Source organism: Scyliorhinus canicula, chromosome 3, assembly GCF_902713615.1.
Source record: "Scyliorhinus canicula chromosome 3, sScyCan1.1, whole genome shotgun sequence".
Classification (NCBI taxonomy): domain Eukaryota; kingdom Metazoa; phylum Chordata; class Chondrichthyes; order Carcharhiniformes; family Scyliorhinidae; genus Scyliorhinus; species Scyliorhinus canicula.
Window position 1 is genome coordinate 216,731,579 of NC_052148.1, and position 7,451 is coordinate 216,739,029.

The window sequence follows — 7,451 nt, forward strand, 5'->3', positions numbered from 1 at the left end:
TTTGGTATGCCATTTCAGCATATGTGTGAGAAGTGGAATATCAATAACACTATTAACTCAAAGGGTTAGTTTCTTCACATTCACAACATGGGGATTATGGGGGCGGGGCGGGGCGGGGGGGGGGGGGGTTGCAACATCCCACTCCACTACACACAAACACACACACTAAGGGATGGGGCCTATAAAAATTTACAATGAGAGATACTAACAATAAGTAAACCACAGGAATGTTTATTAATTCACATGATTATCAGAGTTCAGAGTCAAAAGTCAATGAGGAATTATTTCAGCGTAGGAGCTCGAGTTCAGCCTAGCTGGAAACCGGAGTTGTAGGATTTGCCTTACATTTGGTGCTGATCCTGCAAGTAGATACACATAGACTGGGTCAGTTCTGCAAGCAATGATAGAAAATCTTCCAGCAGAAACAGGTTTTGTAGAGTAGGCTGTTGTTTTCACTGGTGCTTCTTGGTACTTCTCATGTTGGATGCTGAACAGCAGACTGAGAATGTTTCTATTCTCAAAGGAGCATAGAGGTTTCAAAATAGTAATTTGTGACCTTTTTCCACGATGATTTCAAAAGGAATGATTATCCATTGTCTGGAAATGGCTTTGATTTCGAGACTAATAATCTCCCAGTTATTAGCTTCTGAAAATTAGTCACCATCCATATTGAGGTTCTTGTGTTGGATAGCCATTGTCCAGACAGATCCTCTAACTCTGCTGGAGGGATAAAATTATCACGAGGCAAACGATATCCGTTGTCCGCTCAATGCTCCCACTTTCAAATGGACCTGGATAATTGCAGGTGTGAGATGAGTTTGTTAACAGCTCTGCATGCATAAAAAATTTTGATCTTTCAGTCTGCTGGTTTCATGATTATAATGTACTTACAATTGGATATGAGGGACCATGCCGATGAGAGGTGGATTCTTTTGTTCTTAAGGCTCTTGTTGGTCATATGACTTGTTGCCGCCATCTTTTTGTTTCAGCAGAAAGCCCATTTGAAAAATAGCAAAAAATATAAAGGGTGGATACATACAGTTTAGGATTTATTTTCATGTCATATTGACACAATACTACACGTTATCTCCAACATTAGAAGGTAATAAAGATAATAAGGGAATGAATGCTTGAATGGCAAAAGGCAAAGCTCGGTGAGATAATGTGGCCCAAAATAACTCAGCAGAAAAGTCAGCAAATGCATCCAAAGATTACCTCAAGGGAATCTTGAAAGTGTGAGATGGATAATGTACGATATGAACAAAAACGATAGTGCACCAATGAATTGCGTCCCCTGCATAAGTAATGATGAAGACTAAATTGCAACTAAATAAGTTAGAGCTAATATACAAAAGAAAACCACAAATAGTTGCATAAAGAAAGATTAGAAAGAAACAAGAAAACGTCCTTGATAATTTGAAATAGGTTTTTTTTTCGGTGCATGAAGAGTAAAAGGAAAAGTACAGTGCTACTCAGGGACAAAGGAGGCCCAGTAGAAATGAAAATCACTTATTGTCACAAGTAGGCTTCAAATGAAGTTACTGTGAAAAGCCCCTAATCGCCACATTGCGTTGGTCTGCTTTCAAAGCGAGCAATTTAGCTGTCTGCTAAACCAGCTGTAATGAAAGCCCTGACAGGGACTTGAACCCTGGGCCCTCAGATTAAACGTCTGATGCTCTACCGACTGAGCTACCAGGGCCCATCCAGTAGCTAATGAAAGTATGGTACAGATATGAAATATTTTGTACCGATTCTTATAAATGTCGGTAGAAGTGAGAATATGGGGGCACTAAATCAGGATATAGATTAGTATTAGAGGCAAGTGTGGAGAACGGGAAAGTTCTAAGAAAATTGTAGAACTGGAAGATGAGTCGGATGGCACTGATGGAATGAACATAAGATGGGTAGTTCTGAGCCACAAGGGTTCAATTCTCCTTAAAATCGCAAAGCATTCACAAGTAGTCAATGTCGCAGTTTTCTTTATGTTTGAGATGTCAGTGGAGTACAGTATATTGTTGGAGAACTATAAACTAACCATTTTAATTTTGAATGATTCTACACTGATATGTGTGTTAGTATGACCTCCAGGTTGTCTTCCATCAGCACCAGTGTGGTGAATGTGATTCACACCGGATTATAATCTGTATATAGATGTGTCTGTATTGTAAGTGCAGTTGCACTACCTGTCCTCCAGGGGGAGTAGCTCTGGGAATGCGCGAGTTGTAAGGGGCTTCTCCCTTGGCTCTGCCCAGGAAGCTGCTCTATGAAAGATCAGTGCCACATGGTCAGCCGGCCAGTTCACCGAAAGTTCAATGGCTAATAGGCTGGCTCTGTTGTGAGTATTTTAAAACTGTTATTCTAATCCTACAAGCACGTGTCCGTAGAATTGTTGGTTCCAACAATTTAATATACTCAGGAAACAGTTGAAGAAATCATGGAAGCAGCCCTCAAGCCTAGAACTCGACCCACAGGATGCAGAGGCTAAGGAAATGTTTTCCCACTGGCTGAGATGTTTTAAAGCCTACCTGGCAGGAGCCAGCACCGCCGGAACAACGGAGGAACAAAAACTCAGCCTACTGCACGCGAGGGTAAGCCACAGAATATCCACACAGCTGAATCCGGCCGGTTCTTACACCACAGCGCTGGCAATATTGGACAAAATGTACGTTAGGCCCATTAACGAGGTTTATGCATGCCACGTGTTTACGACCCGCCGTCAGCGGCCTACAGAAACACTAGCCAAGTTTGTAAGGGAATTGAACAATCTTTCCAATGACTGTAATTATCAAGCCGTTACCGCGGCTGAACATAGGGAGCTTGCTGTGCGGGACGTTTTCGTGACGGGCCTTAGGTCTAACTATGTGCGCCAAAGACTGCTAGAAAAGGGGGCCCAGGGCTTAGACACTACTGTGGAGGCTGCTACCACTATGGAAGTTTCCTTCCGCAGCCTCACCTCGTTTCACGCGGACCCTGCAACCTCATCGTCGGCCCCCGACCAACAACTCCCCCAGGCCTGTGCCGCACGGCCCCCCAGCTACCGCGCTGCCAATGCCAGTTACTCTGCTGCCCCAGCCAGTTACTCTGCTGCCCCAGCCAGCTACTCGGCTGCCCCAGCCTGCCATTTCTGTGGCCAAAGCAAGCACCTGCGGCAGCACTGCCCGGCCCGTAACGCGACCTGCAGCAGCTGCGGGCGAAAAGGACACTATGCCAGAGTGTGTCTGGTGAAGAAAGCCCCAGCCTCTAACCCTCCCACGGTTCAAAGCACTCGTTCCCTGAATTCACAGGCCTGCAGGCCCCGAAATGCTGCAGCCTGTATGCCGACTCCGCCCCCACCCGACATGTGCGACTCATGGGGGCGGCCATCTTGGCAATCCTCCTCCATGCGGCCGGCCATGTGCGACTCATGGAGGAAGCCATCTTGGCAATCCTCCTCCATGCGGCCAGCCATGTGTGACTCATGGGGGCGGCCATCTTGGGATCCATCCCCTTCAAACTCTGAAACTCACCTCGACGACTACGAACTCAGAGGGCAGTCATCACGGGGCCACTCCAGCACAGCTGATCGAGCCGCCGACTACCTGCAACTCAGCGCAGTCACCCTGGATCAATCCCGCCACAAGCACCTACGAAGTTCGATGGCGGAGGTCCAGATCAACGGGTACAGACGCCATGCCTCTTTGACTCCGGGAGCACCGCGAGCTTTCTACATCCAGAGCTGGTAAGACGCTGTTCGCTTTCTATTTTTCCAGTGTGCCAAACTATCGCCCTCGCTTCGGGCTCCCACTCAGTCCACATCCATGGACGTACCGTTGCTACGCTTACAATTCGAGGCGCTAGTTATTCTAAATTTAAACTTTATGTCCGGACCGACCTCTGCGCGCCACTTTTATTAGGCCTGGATTTCCAGTGCAACCTCAAGAGCCTCACCCTCAGCTTCTGTGGGCCCCTGCCCCCACTCACTATCTGCAGCCTAACCACACTGCGCATCTCCCCCCCCTCCGCTCTTCGCCAATCTCACTCCAGATTGCAAACCAGTAGCTACTCGCAGCAGGCAATACAGCCTACAGGATAGGGTCTTTATCCGATCGGAGGTCCGATGGCTGCTCAGTGAGGGGATCATAGAGGCCAGTAATAGTCCCTGGAGAGCTCAGGTGGTGGTCATCAAGGCCGGGGAAAAAGTTTGCATGGTCGTCGACTATAGCCAGACCATAAATCGCTTTACGCTCCTAGACGCGTATCCCCTCCCCAGAATTGCAGACATGGTTAATCAGATCGCCCAATGTCGGCTATTTTCCACGGTGGATCTGAAGTCTGCATACCACCAGCTCCCAATCCGCATGGAGAACCGCCACTACACGGCATTCGAGGCCGATGGCCGCCTCTTCCATTTCCTCCGGGTCCCTTTCGGCGTCACTAACGGGGTTTCGGTGTTCCAACGAGCAATGGACCAAATGGTAGACCAGTATGGGCTGTGGGCCATGTTTCCGTATCTGGACAATGTTACCATCTGCGGCTATGACCAGCAGGACCACGACGCCAACCTCCACCGTATTCTCCAAACGGCACAGAAATTAAATCTCACGTATAACAAGGAGAAATGCGTTTTCCGCACAAACAGACTGGCCAACCTCGGCTACGTCGTGGAAAATGGAGTCCTGGGCCCAGACCCGGACCGCCCCCTCTTAGAACTCCCCCTCCCTCATTGCCCCAAGGCCCTCAAACGGTGCTTGGGGTTCTTCTCTTACTACGCCCAGTGGGTCCCTCAATATGCGGACAAAGCCCGCCCACTCTTTAAGGCCACACGATTTCCCCTGTCAGCTGAGGCACGCCAGGCCTTCAGCTGCATCAAGGAGGACATCGCCAAAGCAGCCATGCGGGCGGTGGATGAATCCACTTCCTTTCAGGTTGAGAGCGACGCCTCAGAGGTAGCTATAGCAGCCACTTTAAATCAGGCAGGGAGGCCCGTTGCATTTTTGTCCCGTACCCTATCCGCTTCAGAACTCCAACACTCCTCAGTCGAGAAGGAAGCACAAGCCATCGTGGAGGCTGTTCGTCACTGGAGGCACTACCTCGCAGGTAGGAGGTTCACCCTCATCACCGACCAACGATCGGTTGCCTTTATGTTTGACAACTCGCAAAGGGGCAAAATAAAAAATGATAAAATTATTTGGTGGAGGATCGAACTCTCCACCTATAGTTACGATATTAAATGTTGACCGGGGAAGCTCAATGAGCCCTCGGATGCCCTATCTCGCGGGACATGCGCCAGCGCGCAGATCAGCCGTCTGAAAGCCATCCACGTTGATCTCTGCCATCCAGGGGTCACCCGGCTCGCCCACTACATCAGAGCCCGAAACCTGCCTTTCTCCAACGAGGAGGTAAAAGCGGTCACCAGGGACTACCCGATCTGTGCAGAGTGCAAACCGCACTTCTATAGACCAGACAGGGCCCACCTGGTCAAGGCTTCTAGACCCTTTGAACGCCTTGCGATCGATTTCAAAGGGCCACTCCCCTCCACTAACAAGAACATTTATTTCCTCAACATCATCGACGAGTTCTCCCTATTCCCTTTTGCCATTCCATGCCCTGATATGACCTCCCGCACAGTCATTAGGGCCCTGCATAGTGTCTTCACCCTGTTCGGTTTCCCCAGCTACGTGCACAGCGACCGGGGTTCGTCCTTTATGAGCAACGAGCTGCGTCAGTACCTGCTCGACAAGGGCATCGCCTTGAGCAGGACTACCAGTTACAACCCCAGTGGGAACGGGCAGGTGGACAGGGAGAACGCGACGGTCTGGAAGACCGTCCTGCTGACCCTCCGGTCTAGAAAACTCCAAGTCTCCCAATGGCAAGAAGTCCTCCCAGACGCGCTCCACGCAATCAGATCCCTCCTCTGTACAGCTACAAATCAAACCCCTCACGAGCGACTCTTCATTTTTTCTAGGGGCACTACCACGGGAGTCTCACTTCCGGCGTGGCTGAGGACACGAGGCCCGGTCCTCCTGAGGAAGCACCTCTGGGGGCACAAAACTGACCCCCTTGTTGAAAAGGTGCACCTCCTCCATTCCAACCCCCAGTATGCATTTGTGGAGTTCCCGGATGGTTGCCAGGACACAGTATCCCTTCGGGTCCTGGCACCCACTGGATTCAGCCCCCCCCCACCCCCGCTGAGGAACGCCTTACCCCATTCCGTATGCTGCCACCCCCTCGCGTCCCCGATTCCGCAAGCTCACCCCACCGGTTCCACGTGCCAGAACCAGCCCTCCCCCAGCGCCCCCAGTCTCCGGTCGAGCCAGAGGTGTATAAAGTTCGGACGAGACCCGCCCCGGAGTCTGCCATTGTACCCCAGCTCTTAACACCCACACAGCCACCGCAAGAGGCTGCAACCCCGGTGCTCCGCAGATCAAAAGAACAATTCATCCACCGGACAAACTAACTCTGTGAGCCACCACCCCCGCCGGACTCGATTTTTTCACAGGGGGTGAATGTGGTGAATGTGATTCACACCGGATTATAATCTGTATATAGATGTGTCTGTATTGTAAGTGCAGTTGCACTACCTGTCCTCTAGGGGGAGTAGCTCTGGGAATGCTCGAGTTGTAAGGGGCTTCTCCCTTGGCTCTGCCCAGGTCTCATCCCGGGGAAGCTGTTGTATAAGAGATCAGTGCCACATGGTCAGCCGGCCAGTTCACCGAAAGTTCAATGGCTAATAGGCTGGCTCTGTTGTGAGTGTATTAAAACCGCTATTCTAATCCTACAAGCACGTGTCCGTAGAATTGTTGGTTCCAACAACCAGATTGCTGATTGCTTGGAAACCGGTAATGTTTCACATGATTCACATCAGTGCTATGGATATGAGACTTTTTAGGCGAACTGGGCATTATTCAACATGTCATTTGGTTTAATTTGGCATATGCCCCTTGATACTGGGGAATTAAGCAATCCCAAGCAAACAGTAAAAGAAGTGTTCAACTATTGATGGATTATTCATCTTTACTTTAAGATTTTAGAACGGCAAATGTCAAATTCGGATTAAAGGTGGGAGTTCAAAAGCTGTCATTTAAATCCTCCTTGGAGACATTCCCGTGCCTTTATTTTCAGTTCCAGCCAAGCTCCGTTAAACACACACGGTAAAAGAAACACGGCTGCACTCAGAAACCAATGAATCCTGAGCAATAAACAAACGGCAAAAGACAAACTTCGGCTGAATGTTCTTTGGATTTTCCTTCTCCTCCCCCAATTCCGCGGTAGAATTTGGGTTAAGGTCGTAAACAGAAACGGCAAACAACTCAAAATCCAAGATGAAAGAATATTTGCGTCAGAACGGGCAGTCATAAAAAAAAGGCAGGCAAACACAAATGTTCAATTTGTGTACCTGAAACCCAATCTTCAAAACTGTTTCGTCCTTCACTTTTGTTTTAGGGGATGTGGTTGTTGTTCATGTGCTATTT

General features: G+C 49.3%; 1 non-coding gene across 1 annotated transcript; it reads right to left on the bottom strand.

Annotated features, from left to right (window-relative positions):
- Nucleotides 1-1,626: 1,626 nt before the first annotated feature.
- Nucleotides 1,627-1,699, bottom strand: trnak-uuu. The gene has a single exon. It is a non-coding gene; the product is annotated as a tRNA-Lys (tRNA).
- Between the last annotated feature and the right edge of the window lie 5,752 nt (nucleotides 1,700-7,451).